At 41.6% G+C, this 15,135-nt stretch overlaps 2 protein-coding genes across 6 annotated transcripts in view; one reads left to right on the top strand and one right to left on the bottom strand.

Annotated features, from left to right (window-relative positions):
- The window catches only part of LOC110054742 (uncharacterized), a 140,020-nt gene extending 126,415 nt beyond the window's left edge, over positions 1-13,605 (bottom strand). Inside the window, exons 1-3 of one of the 3 annotated variants that reach the window (XM_089277197.1) lie at positions 13,385-13,605; positions 12,741-13,182; positions 12,583-12,654 (exon numbers count right to left, since the gene is read on the bottom strand). The gene's annotated coding sequence lies outside the window, so the exon portion shown is untranslated. Of the gene's footprint in view, positions 1-12,582; positions 12,655-12,740; positions 13,347-13,384 lie in introns of those variants that run through there. The other 2 variants (XM_089277198.1, XM_089277199.1) reach the window with 2 other exon arrangements.
- Positions 12,169-15,135, top strand: part of LOC110059368 (uncharacterized) — a 50,329-nt gene continuing 47,362 nt past the window's right edge. Inside the window, exons 1-2 of one of the 3 annotated variants that reach the window (XM_089277200.1) lie at positions 12,169-12,264; positions 14,494-14,567. The gene's annotated coding sequence lies outside the window, so the exon portion shown is untranslated. Of the gene's footprint in view, positions 12,265-14,068; positions 14,419-14,493; positions 14,568-15,135 lie in introns of those variants that run through there. The other 2 variants (XM_020766063.2, XM_020766062.2) reach the window with 2 other exon arrangements.

The raw sequence follows: 15,135 nt of genomic DNA, 5'->3' as shown, positions 1-15,135 counted from the left end.
CTGAAGTTATTCAACGTGTGGGCTGTAAACTCTACCAGTCCCTGCCCGTCGCCCGCAAGCTTTAATTTTCGATCGACCCCACTGACCGAGAGCCTAAACATATGGCGTACGATCCCCGCCAAAATTCATTGCTTGAATTTCAACTTCATCATTTAAATTTTCAACTTCAGCGATTGAATTTCACAGCTCCATTTGAAATTTTACACTCTTCTTTTAGATTTCACATCATTGGAAGACGTTTTTTCACTTATCTTTCCGTTTTTTGAACTCAACGTTTGTATTTGACATTCCTCGCTGTACATTTGTAACTCGCTTCGTCAAAATTACAGTCGAACCATTCATTTTCGACTCGACGCCAGGAATTATACTAAACACTGAAGTAATCATCATACGCTGCTACTTTTTATTAGTATTGATACCAGAACCAGTACTCTGCATTTGACTGATATGCGTACTTTGTATTCGATACTAGCCTCATGCATTTTGCCACTCACCGCGTCATATTGCAAACTCCACATCGGAAAATTTCAACTCGACTTTTGAATTTGTTCGGCGGATCGAGAATTCTTGATTGTGATTGGTAGTTCAAATAAAAGCAATGACAACCACAACGTGGAGCTGGATGAACAATCATAGGAAGAACTCCTAAATTCAGCGCTTTTGCCTGAACAAAACCACACAGTATCATAAACTACACGCAAAAAAGTCCACAGACTTGCGCGTGAACACCTACATTTGCAGTTCCAGAACGAACAAACTGGAAGGACAAAAAGCTCGATGAAATTGATGCAAGAAGCATAAGAACGTCTCTTTAAGACAGACTCATAGCTTTCAACAAGGAAAGCTACAGCTATCTCTGGCGAAGCCGGACAAAGATAAATATGACACCCGTGATAACAAGCAGCATAACTTGCAACAGTAAATCAAACAGCCGGGCCTGGCGTAATAATACAAAATGCAAGTAACCAACATGCTCACGGAATATTTCAAACTTTGTCCCTCCAGAGCTAATATTTAGAGAGCTTAAAACATATCTTGCAATCAAATGAGCCAAAAAAAGTAGCACGTGGCCAAAAACAGAGGTGTCAAACTCAACAAATTACACGCGGATAACAGCGGAAACCACGCAGACCTATGACCTCTAACGGCTCTACTCTGGTGAAATGTCCTCCTAAAAACAGGATTATTGCTTAGCGAAATATTCAAAGATCCCCCTATTGTACAATACAAAAGGGGCAGATCCTCAAAGATATACTAGTTCGAGCAAAACTCTCAAAGCGGCTATTACACGTGGATAGGAGTTGTGTAGGCCTGTCAACCCATTGTTATCACTTTTTTTGCCGAGATAAATCTTCGAAACACCTAAAGTCGACGATCAAAATATGGCGGAACTGTATCGAGCCGAGAGAAAATGGGGTAAAGAGGCTTCGTGTAAGAGAACAGTTTCCGTCCTTAGCAACAGGCGGTAACCAAGGGTTCGAACGTCACTACCGGCTTCACGTTACATGGTATGAGTCATTACGAGCTTCGCATTACATGGTATAGCCATGACAACCGACTTATTTCGAGATAGAATTACATGACATGATGATATCACATTACTTATTTCGACCTATTTCGACCTATTTCGACCTGTTTCATGTCTTTTCGACACATGATGAGTCGTAATATGTCGTAATATGTCGAAAAGTAATTTTGCTACAGATGGCGCGTCATAAGCTGTGTCAATCATGTTGAGCACCTGATAAGTTTCACGTATGAAATGAGACTCTAACTGTTGTACAACATTTAAACAAGTATCAAAAACCTCTCCTGAGGTCCTTGTCACTTGCCTAGGCAATTTGACTTTTATATTATGATGTTCACTTGATACAATAATAATACTTGTGAGCGCGAAACGTTATAAACAGAACTTCGTTACGCGCTTCAAACGGTTTGCTACAACAAAGTCACCACGATGACTATGTACAAAACTATTACAAACTTCGGAAAACAAAACTTGAATTACATAAATCCGGCATGAAAGCTATAAAGTAGTAACATGCACAAGAAAACAGGGCTTACTTCTGTGTCTGCGTTAGGGATTTCACAGCGTTAATCGTTGAACTCTTCTTGATCTTAACACGATGAAACTTTGACTAGGACTAAAAGATTTTCTGAACACGTTCATAAAAAATCCTAACTAATGCAAAGGTTAATAGCTTTCTTTGTTTCATTTACCGTACGTGGGAAAACAAAATAACTATTTTTAGGCATCTATTGTATATTACATATTTACATAGATTATATAATCCTATTTCTTCTTTTTCTTCTTTTATATAATTTTGAGTCCACGGAAACGTTTTAACGAGCGCTTGCGCTCCTAGGTGTCGCGTGGTTAAATAAAGTATTGTATTGTATTGTATTGTATATCCGCAAAAATAGTCACAAAAAGCGTCATATGATTAATACAAGGAAACTTTATAAAGACTAGATAGGAAATACAAAAAACCATGAAATATTTGGCAATAACATACCCGGTCTCTTAAACAATATTAATGTAAAGTTCTTCAACGCATAACTGCAAACGATGAGGAAAAGGTAAGGCTATAGCGTAAGTTTAAACTACTATAATTGTTTAGCTATAAAACTAATCAAATGTTCATAATTACTAATAATGTTCAATCTGAGTTCATGTTCAAGGCTTGTCAGTATCTTTGCTGTCGTCATCAATATCTAACCGGTCTTCTGCCGCGAGTAAGAGGACAGGCTTGTGCACTGGTCTGCGCAGCTCGGACGTCTTTGTTTTAAATACTACACTCCTGACGAAACCTTTAGTGTCTGGTTACACTTTCACAATGATGCCCAGTAACCAGTCATTTCTTGATTCGTTTTCATCTTTAACCAGGACAATATCGTTGACTTCCATGTTCCGTTTTGGCTGATTCCCTTTGGGTCGCTGCTGCAGTGTAGGCAGGTACTCTCTCTTTCAACGTGACCAGAACAGATTGCAGAGGTATTGAACTCTACGCCAGCGTCGGCGCTTGTAGACATCATTGCGTTGGAATTGGCCAGGCGGCGGGAGGACAACACTTGTTTTCATAGTCAGGATCTGGCTGGGCGATAATGGCAGGGGATCCTCAACATCATTAGAAATTGCGGTAAGGGGTCTGGAATTGACAATGGACTCGACCTCACGCATTAAGGTGTGTAAAGATTCATCGTCCAAGAGACTTGCGTGTTCGCTAAGGAGAGTGGCGAGGACTCTTCGTACTGTTCTTATGTGTCTCTCCCAGACTCCGCCCATGTGGCTTGCTGCAGGCGGGTTGAACTTGCAATCAATCTGCTGCCGACGAAGCTTCTCCGTTATCTCGTCGTGGTTCATTTCTCTTATCGCTACACGGAGCTCCCTCTCTGCACCAACAACCAACACCGTTGTCGCATCGTATTTCTCGTACAGGTCGACGACGGGCGATGAAACGGCGAAGTGCGTTAGGGAAGCCGTCTGTTTCGAGCGAGTTTGCGATCTCAAAGTGAACAGCTCTGCTAACAAGGCACGTCAACAGTGCTTCGTACCTTTTGTGTTCCTTTTTACCTTGTTTCGTTGTAAATGGACCAAAATAATCTACACTAACGTACGTCAAAGGCGGCGCTGTTGTCAGTCGATCCTTTGGCAGGTCAGCCATCTTCTGGTCCTGAGGCGGGGCTTTGATTCGACGGCCTATGACACAAGATGAGATAAGCTGGCGCACTGTGGAGCTAGCTCTGACTATCCAATACTGTGCGGAGCTCGCTGGGCTTGATTGGCTCATCCTCCGTCTTTCGTAGCCTTCGCTCCTTGAGAACAGCCTTCACTCGCATGTACACAGCGACGGCTCTCTTTATACGGTATCAGTCAGAGAAATGCCGTAGTAACTTTGATACGGTAGCTACGGGTGCTGGATCAGCGATCGTTGTAGCAAAGACGTCAATTTGTTTCTTGTCTCCTGAATCTTCGGTTGAAATATCGCCGAGAGATACAGGTTGTGCTGGCCATGCTTTCTCCGGTTGCCATAGGAACTCCGGTCCGTTGCTGCTTTGTCAGTGTTTTGGCGTCTAAACCTCGGGATGCATCGTCAGCTGGATTCTCTTTTGTGTCTACGTAACTCCACTGGTCAGGGACGGAATGATTACGTATCAGCTGAATGCGGTTGCAACGAAAACCTGAAATCGTTTCTGATCGTTTTTGATGTATCGCAGAACAACAGTCGAATCAGTGTGATACTGTACGGTGTCAGGCTTCTCATCGAGTTCCTTCTTCATCATTTCACTGAGGCGGATAGAGACAGTGGCTGCTGTTAGTTCCAGGCATGGAATAGTTACTGGTTTGATCGGTGCTAGCCGTGCTTTTCCAATCAGAAACGAACAGTGACAGTCATAGTTAAGATCGAGTAACTTGACATCCTTGGATCTTTCTTCTTCTGGGACAGATTCCAGGACGTCACGTTCGCTACAGATAAACTTTGTAAGACGAAATCCACCTTTCCCGTATGCTTGGCTCAGACAACTGGTTAGGTCTGTAGCTTCTGCCTTAGTAGATACAGATTTTAGGCAGTCATCTACATAGAAATTGCGGCGCATCAATTCTGCAGCTGCCATTCCAACTTCTGCTTCGTTTTCGCTAGCTGTCTTTCTCAGGGCGTAATTAGAGCAACTGAGCGAGGAGACCGCTCCAAAGGGTTGGAGAGTCATTCGGTATTCCACAAGCGTACCATTCCTGTCACCGTTTGGCCACCAAAGGAATCGAAGAAAGTCACGCTGCTCAGCTGGCTCAAGTACTTGATAAAACATAGCTTCGATTTCACCCATAAATGCCACTGGTTCTTGTCGAAACCGAGTTAACACTCCGACTAACGAGCTCGTTAGATCGGGTCCTTGGAGTAGTTGATCGCTAAGAGAAGTTCCCGCGAACTTAGCGCTGCAGTCAAACACAAGTCTGATCTTCTCAGGATTCTTCGGATGATACACGCCATGATGGGGAATGTACCGCACCTTGCCAGGATGTGCCTCTACAGATTCTTCAGGAACTTTCTCGGCGTAACCCTTATCGATTATTTCGTTGATAAAGCCTACGTAATCGTTTCGGTACTGATCGTCCTGCATCATCTTTCTTCGTTGCCAAAGTGCTCGCTTGACTGCTTGTTCTCGATTGTTTGGTACGTCCACTTCGGATCGCCGGAAAGGGAGAGGAATCTGGTAATGGCCCGATGTCAGCTTAATACCAGTAGATACTGTTTTCAGAAATCGTCTATCTTCTTGGGAATGACCTAACTCTTCGGGAAGGTTCTTAGATGTGTCCTCGTTGAATTCAAGCTTAAACATCTTCAGCAATGAAGTAGGAGTGACGATTTATTTTATGCTATGCATTTCTCTTACAGCGATCCTGTCTACGGTTTCTTTATTCGTTGACGTTTCTGTTGTTACTTGTAGAGGACCGCTGACCGTCCAGCCGTGATTGAGCTCTAAAACAAAAGGACCATCGCCCATGTTTGGTACCACTCTAAGCGGAACAAGCGCAGCTGGGCAGTTACTTCCTATTAGCAGGCCAGTGTCCGAATCGCGGTCGTAGGCGGGGATGTCATTGGCAATTTCTTTAAGATGTTTCAGACGGCTTACAATTTCGGGGTTTGGATCTTGGATCTGGCCATGATTGACAAGTATCTCGTGTCTGGTGTAAGCTCGCGGCAACTCGATTGGATTTCTGCCGTCTGGATCAGTAACGATCAGGTCCTTGACAATGATGCTCTCAACAAAGCTTTGACCGTGCATAGTTCCTAACTGAAGCGTTGTTTTTGTGCCGGTTGCTTCTAGGCCGTGTCGTAAGTTCTCGGTAAGGAAGCAGCCTACACTACCAATGTCATAGAAGGCGTATGTTTAAGTGCCTTATTGTTCGCCTTATTGGTGACACGGGAATGATAGCGTGCAAGATGATTTCTTGATTGTTGTCATTCTGAGGAATATCGGTACAAGCGTTGTTGACTTTTACGGGCTTCTCGGTTGACTTTTCTTCCGCGCTGCTTTTTTTCACGAGTGAGAAGCCACCAACGTCCAGAAGGGTAGGCTGTGGTTTCTTGCAATTCTTGCATTCTTTTTTCTTCGTGCAATTCTTGGAAACATGATTTCTCCCATGGCAGCCAAAGCACAGGGATTTTTCCATAAGAGCCGTTCTTCTCTCTACTATAAACTTCGTTTTGAAGTTTTCGCAGTCGTCGAGATAGTGTGGCTTGTCGCACAGAGGGCATTGGCCAGCGGTAGTATTTTGGCGGGAAAACCTTGTCCCGTTTGTGAGGGAGTAGTTCGGATCTTTATCCACGTTGATGACAAAACTCGAGCTTTTGGAATTAGGAGGTGGCAGCTTCTTTTGGTCCTCCGAAGAAATCTTTGGTTTGGGCGTTGCTCTCGTACTGTTGAGTGCTTCCTTACTATAAATTGGGTCGTTTGCAGTTTCGGCCGCGTGCTCCACAAATTCGGTGAAGTCTCTAAAATCTGCAATGTTTCTGTCTTTCCGTCTGCTTTTTACTGCACCTTCGCGCCACTTCGTTTGCAAATTGGCTGACAGTTTCCGCACGGCAGGCTGTATGTCCGGCGGATGGTTCAGAACTGCCATGGGTGCGTTTGTTTTCATTGCGTTCTTGCATTTGGTCAGGAAGAAGGAAAAGCGCTTTAATGCTGGGCCGTCCTTTTACTTAATAATTGACCAACTGAAACGTTTCTGTAAGAAAGCGGTAGACACTTTGTAAGGGTCACCATATTCCTTCTCAAGAAGTCTTCGTGCTTCTATGTAACCCTCTTCGGGTTCAATGTAAGACAGCCACCGATTAGATCTTTCGGTTCACCAATGAGGTGCTGGTCAAGATAACACAGCCTGTCGGCATTGCGTGCTACTCTTGATTGTATGCCTACGTCAATTGCCATAATGAAAGTTTTGTATTTCATGGGATTTCCGTTGAACCTAGGGAACTTCAGGCTGAGGAAGGGTTACTGCAGTAGCTAGTTGCTGTTACGAGAAAACCATACTTTGGATTTTTGGGTGTTGAAGTTTGAAAACCTCTTTCAAAAGTTCTTCTTTGTTTTTCTGGGCACTAGGGCTTTCTTCTTTAATCTCGGATTTTTTTTTTTTGCCAGGAAAGGCACGATAGAATTCAGTTGTTGGATTTAAGAACGGAGAAGATACTTAGCGCGTTTCTCTTTCTGTTTTGACTAAGGTAAGACACTCGTGTTTTCGGATGTCAACAAAGGCGGTCTGCGGTCTGCGGTCTGCCAGAGAAGATTTCGGTTCCGGAAGGCTTTTAAAAATATTCGGTTTGGCCATCGCTCAACGCCTTTTTTTTTTTCCTTCTCTTCAATTTCGCTAAATGCCTTTTCTCTTGCTTGCGCCTTTGCAGTCTGAAGATCAAGTTCGAATTCTCTTTCTACCTCTTCGAGTTCCAATGTTTTTTTCAGCATGGAGTTTTCGGCTGATAGCTCAGCGACCTTTGCCCTTTCTTGTGCTCGTCCCGACGAGCGTGACTTGTGTGATTTGCGTGACGAATGCGTTCTTTGTGAGGAGCGTGCTTCGAGAATGCGGTCTAATTGATCACTGAGGCGTTCCTCGCAGAATTTAATCCAATGAACTACTTATTTCCGAAATTCAAAAATGTCACTTTCTTTTAAACCGAAGTGTAGCGCCGCCTGTTCTTTGTCTTTCGGTGAAGATAATGCTTCATGATGTCGATCATAAGCTTTTTGAAATTGTTGTCATAATCTGTCAAGAACGATAAGTGACTATTCAAAAAGCATAGGGGGGTTGGGGTGGGGGGGGGGGGCGGGGATGGAGGTGGGTCGGAGCATTTGGAAATGTGGTGGATAAAAAAGCACATGGCCCACCCCTTCCTTATGGCACAAAACTAATTGACCCACCCCTAAATGAAGGTTGAAAATTTCATGACCCACCCCCCTCCATATAAAACATAAAAATTTGGATTGCATAAGTCAACGAAAACAACACTTTTCTATGAAGTTGTCCGTACATTTAGATTTATTCCTTAACCAGATACAAAAGCATGTAAAAACTGCTTTAGCTTATATACAAAGGCATTAAACTACTGTTTTAACTTTTATTGCCAAGTTTTATTAATGGCACACCACTGTCACTGTCACTCCAACTGTTGGAAGTAAGATGTGCTAGGGGTGTTGTCCTTTTCAGAGGTATCACTCCCTACTTCCTGCAAAACACAGTCGTCTGATTCTGAACTTGTATCTGGTTCCTCGCTTGTTTCTGAGATGATGGCATTTGATTGGCAGTCAGTTGTATCTTTTATGGTGGATACGCTGCTTAAGGCTGACAATTGAATGCGAGCTGACACTAAGTCAAGCTTTATTTTTTTTGCAAATTTCTTTTCGGTTGTCAGACTGTGGCGTTCAATGTAGGCTTTGGTAGATTGTGCTCGAAAAAAAGCTTATTATGCTTTTGGCAGTGCTCATATTTTTTAGAAATTATGCCAAAATTATGCTACTTTCTGAAAATTATGCTCTCTGTCACCGAAGTTATGCTACTTGGATTTTAAGGAAAATAAAGATCGCCAGTAGCTTAACTCTATCAATTTTGACTTTAATGAACATTCAGACAGTCCACCTTCCAGTCTTACAGTCTTCAGCATGGCAAATACGCATGTGCGCACCTCGAAAAGCCAAATGATATCCAAATCAACCATTTCTGGGTTCTGAATCCGGGTCAAAAAGTTACTTTTATATACTTGTTTTAGACGCCATCCAGGCAAAGCCCTCAGTTTCCTTCGATTCGATCACGAAGCCTCATGTTCTTTGGATCTGAGTTACCTCTTTCCTTGTACTTTCCAGTATTACTTTTAGGAACACGTTCTCTAGAGATTGAAGCTCTCGGTACGGCACTGGGAGTGCTGGAAGTGCTGGGAGTGGAATCAGTGGATGTACTCGAGGACGACGCCATTTTTGATCTAAGGCCTGAGGGGCCGAGCCGCCGAGCCATAAGCGTGGTGGCCTGAGGAGAGTCTCAGCCTCTCAGATATGTACGGGGTGACCTAGCTAGAGTCTTCCAGACCTCGATATTTTCCAATAACAATACAGAAGTAAAGTACAAACTGAATTATTCTAGAACTATGATGGGTTTTTTTTTTTGTTTTCAAGGCATAAAAGCTCGGATTATGCTAGCAGTGCTAAACTGAAATAAAAGCTTTAAATTATGCTCGTTTTTCTAAATTATGCTAAAAATTATGCTAGCACAATCTACCAAAGCCTAGTTCAATGTACAGGTTAAGGTTACTCCAAACCTTCGCGGGGCTACTTTTTCCAAATTTTCTTTTTTCCAACCAAATTAAAGTCTATTATTGAAGGTAACATTTTCCAAACAATAAAAATAAAATATAAAAACGCGTGCGAGTTATTGGGAAAAAGAGGTTTATTAATAAAAGTTAATAACCATCAAGGTGTCATAATCCCCGAAAGGCATGGACTTCTCAGCGACCTTTTCGCGGCCAACGGCTTAATCCAGAGATCCTATATCAAATACTTTCAATTTGAGATTTCATGTCCGTCAAGAGTGCATTTTTGTAATCACGCTTCGACAATTGCTCCTCAGTTTCTTTGTGTTTTGTTGCATATCGCTTTTTCTCCGTTTTGCCCTTTATTGTTGACCACCGGCCTAGAACGTATGCGCCTAAAAGTGACTGTAACACTATCGCTTTACCGCGAAGTTCAACTTTCCTTACTGTGAACGCTAGCGGTTCTGTTATTTCATTGGCTGACGGCATTTTGAGTTGACATATCCCTCTGAGAGGGCGTGACATGTTTATAAATCTTTAGATGGCGAAAACTTGCACTCGTTTTTCGAGAGAATCCCTCCTCTTTAAATGAATTAATAGGGTATGTAGAATCGACGGTTTTCCTTGAAATTTGGCCAGAAAATCACTGATAGATACGGAACAAAAACGTGTCAGCGAATTCTTTTATTTCAAATACTTTTCTCGTGGCGGTCTCTAACGCAACACGTTACGCGAATTTTTCGGTATTGGAACTTGATAGATCTATAAAAAGATGACCAATAGAAATGAAAGAAAATGCTGACACGGTTTGAGAGATTGATGCTTTCTGATTAACACAGCACAGTCATTTTGCATCAACGATGGCATTTGATACCCGATTAATTCGCCGGAATTTCAGTCGGTCGTTTTGGTGTTAACGGCTTCTGCCTCCGTAGGAAAGCAGTCGGCAAAAAGAATATAATTTTATCGAATTCTACATTTTATAGCCTTTCTATTGATATATAGTTTGTGGGGGTTTCCTTCAAAACAGCGCGCGTACGAATTTTTTTCTGGAGGACGCCCGCGAAGGTTTGAAGTAACCTTAAGGATAGAAACCCTTTGCTTTCTTAGCAAACCCTCAGAAACGTATTTTCTCTCAATATAGCTGTGAAATGCAAAAAAGCACTCCTTTCATATTGTATACAATTTATACTTTTCATATGTTAAAAAAAGACACAAAAGAGAGGTCTTTTGTCATTTTAATTTCGGTTAGATGTAATTTTAATACGTACAAAAATAAATTACACATCGGTAACGCTGCAACGCTTTAAATGTGTGGCCAACTTTTGCAGCAGAATCAAGCTTTCCATTCTTAAAAACAGTGCTTTTAAGAAAGTGCCTATTCCTGTTTAAAATAGGATGACCCACCCCCACGTGTCGCAGAAAATCGAACGACCCACCCCTTTCTAAGAGCTCAAAAACTGATGACCCAGCCCCTCTCTGCTCCGCCCCCCCCCCCGATACTTTTTGAACAGTTCCCAAAGTGTAAATTGTTTTCGTCACACATCAGTTCTTCGTTTGACGGTATCGTTTTCGTTCTTTCGTTGGCTTCCTGTAAATTAGCGTTCACGAGTTTATCACCATGTGCGATCATTACGTTTTCTACTGTCTCTTTGTCCATGTGCGTGCGTTCGCTCGCTTCCATATCACAATTCTTCGAATCAGCCATTTTCCTTAAATTTCAGACGAACCCAGCGTCTTGATACCTTGACGTTTGCATTAAATGGTACCTATTGAATTGTTAGAGGAGGTAGGCAAAGAATTTTCGAAACGAATGTGAGCGCGAAACGTTACTCACAGGACGATCGGTAAATCCCATGTTATTAAACAGAACTTCGTTACGCGCTTCAAACCGCTTGCTACAACAAAGTCACCAAGATGACTAGTGTAATTAGAGTTTATTGAAGCGAAGCAATGTAGATGTTAAACCAAGCGATGTGTAACAAATCGAAGCGAAGCGGTTTCGAAAACTAAGGAGTAAATAGCGGAGTAAAACTAAATTAGACTATGTACAAAGCTATTACAAACTTCGGAAAACAAAACTTGAACTACATAAATCCGGCATGAAAAGCTGTATAGTAGCATGCACAAGAAAAAAGGACTTACTTCTGTGTCCGCGTTAGGGATTTCACAGCGTTAATCGTTGAACTCTTTTCTTGATCTTAACACGATGAAACGTTGACTAGGACTGAATGATTTTTCCTGAACACGTTCGTAAAAAATGCTAACTAATAAAAAGGGTTATAACTTTCTTTTTTTCATTTACCGTACGTGGGAATACCTATCCGCAAAAATCACTTTGGAGGTCTTGGAGAAACTCGTACCCAGGCTCTCCATGTTATCGGCCAAAAGTTTACATCTGAGTGAGTGACACATTTGCATATTTTGCCCCATAACAATAGTCGTTTCTACGCTTCGCGTATCCACGACTAAAAAGTATAGGGAAAATAATTGTTAGAATGACGTCTTCTATGCGAATGTCCTCCAATAGATCATAGGTGAGAATAAATCAAAATGCTCGACTAATTTGTCTCATTATATACACATGTATATCTTTTAAAAAACTATTGATTCATTCCAGTGATGTCGAGAGTCCAAGAAACAACTTGAAGTAACAGTGGGATTCATCGGAATTTAATCCGTCGCTTTTTGCCAACTGAAAAGATGGGAACTCAGTATTGAATAAACCACTTCTTTTCTGCTGTCATTCCAGATAGCGAATCATTCTCTGTCTACGAAACAGCTCAGAGGTCATTGTTGACTCAAACCCGATCACTTTTCAAACATTCGCTAAAAACAATGTTAAGTTATCGATTACCTGAAAATGATTTAGACATGTCACTCTCTTTCGAAACAAAGTTTTAAGAATAAACGCCGATGTAACGTCGCCATAAACCTGACAACGAAAAAAATGGCATCTCCTGACAAGGTAGAGGCATTTCTGGTTTAATTATTTTCATTATTTATATTTAGTTGTAGCAAAATGTAACACACTACTGTAGATAATTTGGTTGATTAATGAAATGGCTATGGAATAAATTCCCGAGAAACATACTTGTAGGTACGTTTCAGTTCAAACAGCAAATGCTTTGGATCGGCTTAGGTTTTGATTATGAAACAATATTGGATAAATCCGCGCCCCGCTGTTTAACCCCTTAGCCTTGCCTTTTGTTATAAAAGGTTCATTATTCATTTCACGCAGTTTCTGTATCGTACAGAGCTGAGTAAGGTCGAGTAATTTACATACCTTCTAGCAGCAGCTGCAGGAACCTTGAAGGAAATAGGTCAATAACGGGATATTGCAAACACCACTTAAGTCCTACCGAACGAAAAATAAAAACAAAGACATTTGGAAATGTACGATGATGATCTTCTTAACTCTTCCAAAGATTGGTAATTACTAACACTGAGTCTTAAGTATTGCTTCGGTAAGCATTTTGTAAACACGAGGCCTTGCACGAAGCGGTTTAAGCGGGATGGGAAGTATTAAACTGATATTATAACCTAACACGACTGAAACTTTATCTGTTAATCTTGATCTTACTGGTGTTTGCCACACTATAATTCCTTGTGGCAAATAGATATATTTAGGCTTTAGCTAACACAAGCTGGGAAGTACCGACATCCCGCTGTGCTGTGTCATTAGTTGTTGCATTTCCTAGGTTTTCCTGTATGTTACGCTGAAATCCTTGATAAATTTTATCCCCTTGCAGCATTTGGTCGCATGCTGAAGGACACACGTTTAATACCTTCTGCTTTAGAAGAGCTGTCAATGCCGCGTTCTCAGTACAACAGACACTGGATGTTGTGTACTGAAGTTCGCCAGGTCAACCACAGTAGAGCGTAACTTAAAAAAAAAAACAAAAAAAAAAAAACCAGCAGAAATTATACGTTTATTAGAAACAGGCTTAGGTGAAAGCGGTAAAAACTAAAACGGAACATCCATACGATTGCCTTATCTAAGTGTCCTTAAGAAACGAACAAAAGAGTGCAAAATTTACGATGCAAACAAAAAAGAAAACAAGCACTGACTTCACAACGCGACTTACGTCTGATCTTGTCTCCGAGAGCGAAAATCCACAATGGAGGTCACAATGCTCTAAGAACTTATCCTTACAGCAGGGCAACTCTTAATAACTAAAAAACGTGCTTGAGGAAATGGTTTTAGTACAATGTTCTGACGTGAAGGAAACTGCTTTGAACAACAACGCTTTGGGAGGCCAGTCAAAAACAGATACAGTAAAATTCCGGTTATAAGCCTTGGGCTTATAGAGCTTTATAAGGGGTTTTGGGTGGGCTAATAAACGGGGTGGGGTGGGTGGGGGCGGGTGAGGGTGCCTATAACAGGTATAAAAAAGTCTCGAACTACGCTGCTGAACTGAACATCAGCAGTGTGACCGAAGAGTACCCGAAACAGAGAGGTCGTTGTGTAAAGCTTCCTCGTATAATGGCAAATACCGGCGAGGTAAAGTAAAGGGAAACTTACATACGGCGGGAGCGGGGTATAACCGGAATAGTTTTTTTTGTATGCATGTAGTTACACCTGTAACAGGGGGAGGGAGGGGGGGGGGGGGGGGAGGGCAATAACCCGGATATTTTCGATATTCGATGATCACGTAATTATGACAGTCAAGAAGAGCAAACGCTAATAAGCATTTATCAAAAGTCCTTTGTGCTGGTGACCTGAAGATCAAAACGGTGACTTAGGAGGTTTTTAGATCGTCAATCCTCCAATAAGTGCAAGTGAATCAACAAAAGTGAGATAATCCAGGCAATAAATAAAACTAAAAGAAACTAAGAAGGAAAGTTAAAATCAGTCTTCTAACGGCAGTAAATACTCAGCAAAGAAGGATGTGTCTGATACACGTCCCTGCTTTCGCGTAAAGCTAAATGTAAATATCTAGACAAACCGTGATGACAGAAAGATAACAGATAGAGTTGCTAAAAGGAATAAGCTAAGAGCTACACTGAAGGTGAACTGGCGTCAGATTTAGGCAGCCACGTTCCTGTCACAAGTACTAAAGGAAGAAATAACAGTGCTGTTCTATCCGAATGAGTAACCGAACAACAGTTGAGAGTAAATGTGAGCACTAATCAAACTTTGGAATACCATGCTACACTTGTTTACACTTGTTTGCTTGTTTTTTACGTTCTGCAGGATTCTAGTTATATTGGCACTGTTCCACTGAAAACGTGACTCGCATCAAATTGTCTTTGAACGCTTTAAAAAAGGTATGTAAAATTGTCTGTGACTTTACAATCAAAGACCTCTTTAAGCCACCTATTTCTAAATGCAGGGGATAAATGGAATCATTTTTGATGTCATATGCCTCATAGACTTTTGAATTTGACACCATCATTTTTGACCAGGGGGAATTTTTCTAAAATAATATTTTGTTGACTTCTGTGGGTGCAGGAGTTTTGTGAGTGACGATTGGGAATAGCTCATTGTGGGTCTCAGTTTTGGTTTTCGCTCTTGCTGTGCATGACCCTGAAAATTTCCCACCGTTTTCTCCGACAAAATATATGTGGACAAGAATGCATGTCAATCGAGGGAAACACGCCATTGCATATGACAAAGCTAAAAGACAAGTCTTGTTCAGGTTTATAAATCTTCGAAACTATTTGGAATCAAAAGGTGTTCTTCTGCAATCGCCGAAAATCTTCGGGTGATGTTCGAGAAACTTCGAAAACCTTAGAAAGTGTTTGGAACATTACATTTATCTTCGGATATCTTTGAAAGGCTTCGGGTGAAATTCGACAACATTTGAAATACCTTTGTGTTTCTCCGTGCAATAAA

This window comes from Orbicella faveolata, unplaced genomic scaffold (assembly GCF_042242905.1).
Source record: "Orbicella faveolata isolate gen_17 unplaced genomic scaffold, um_ofav_v1 contig_46, whole genome shotgun sequence".
Taxonomy (NCBI): Eukaryota; Metazoa; Cnidaria; class Anthozoa; order Scleractinia; family Merulinidae; genus Orbicella; species Orbicella faveolata.
This window is presented reverse-complemented; position numbering and strand designations above follow the sequence as displayed.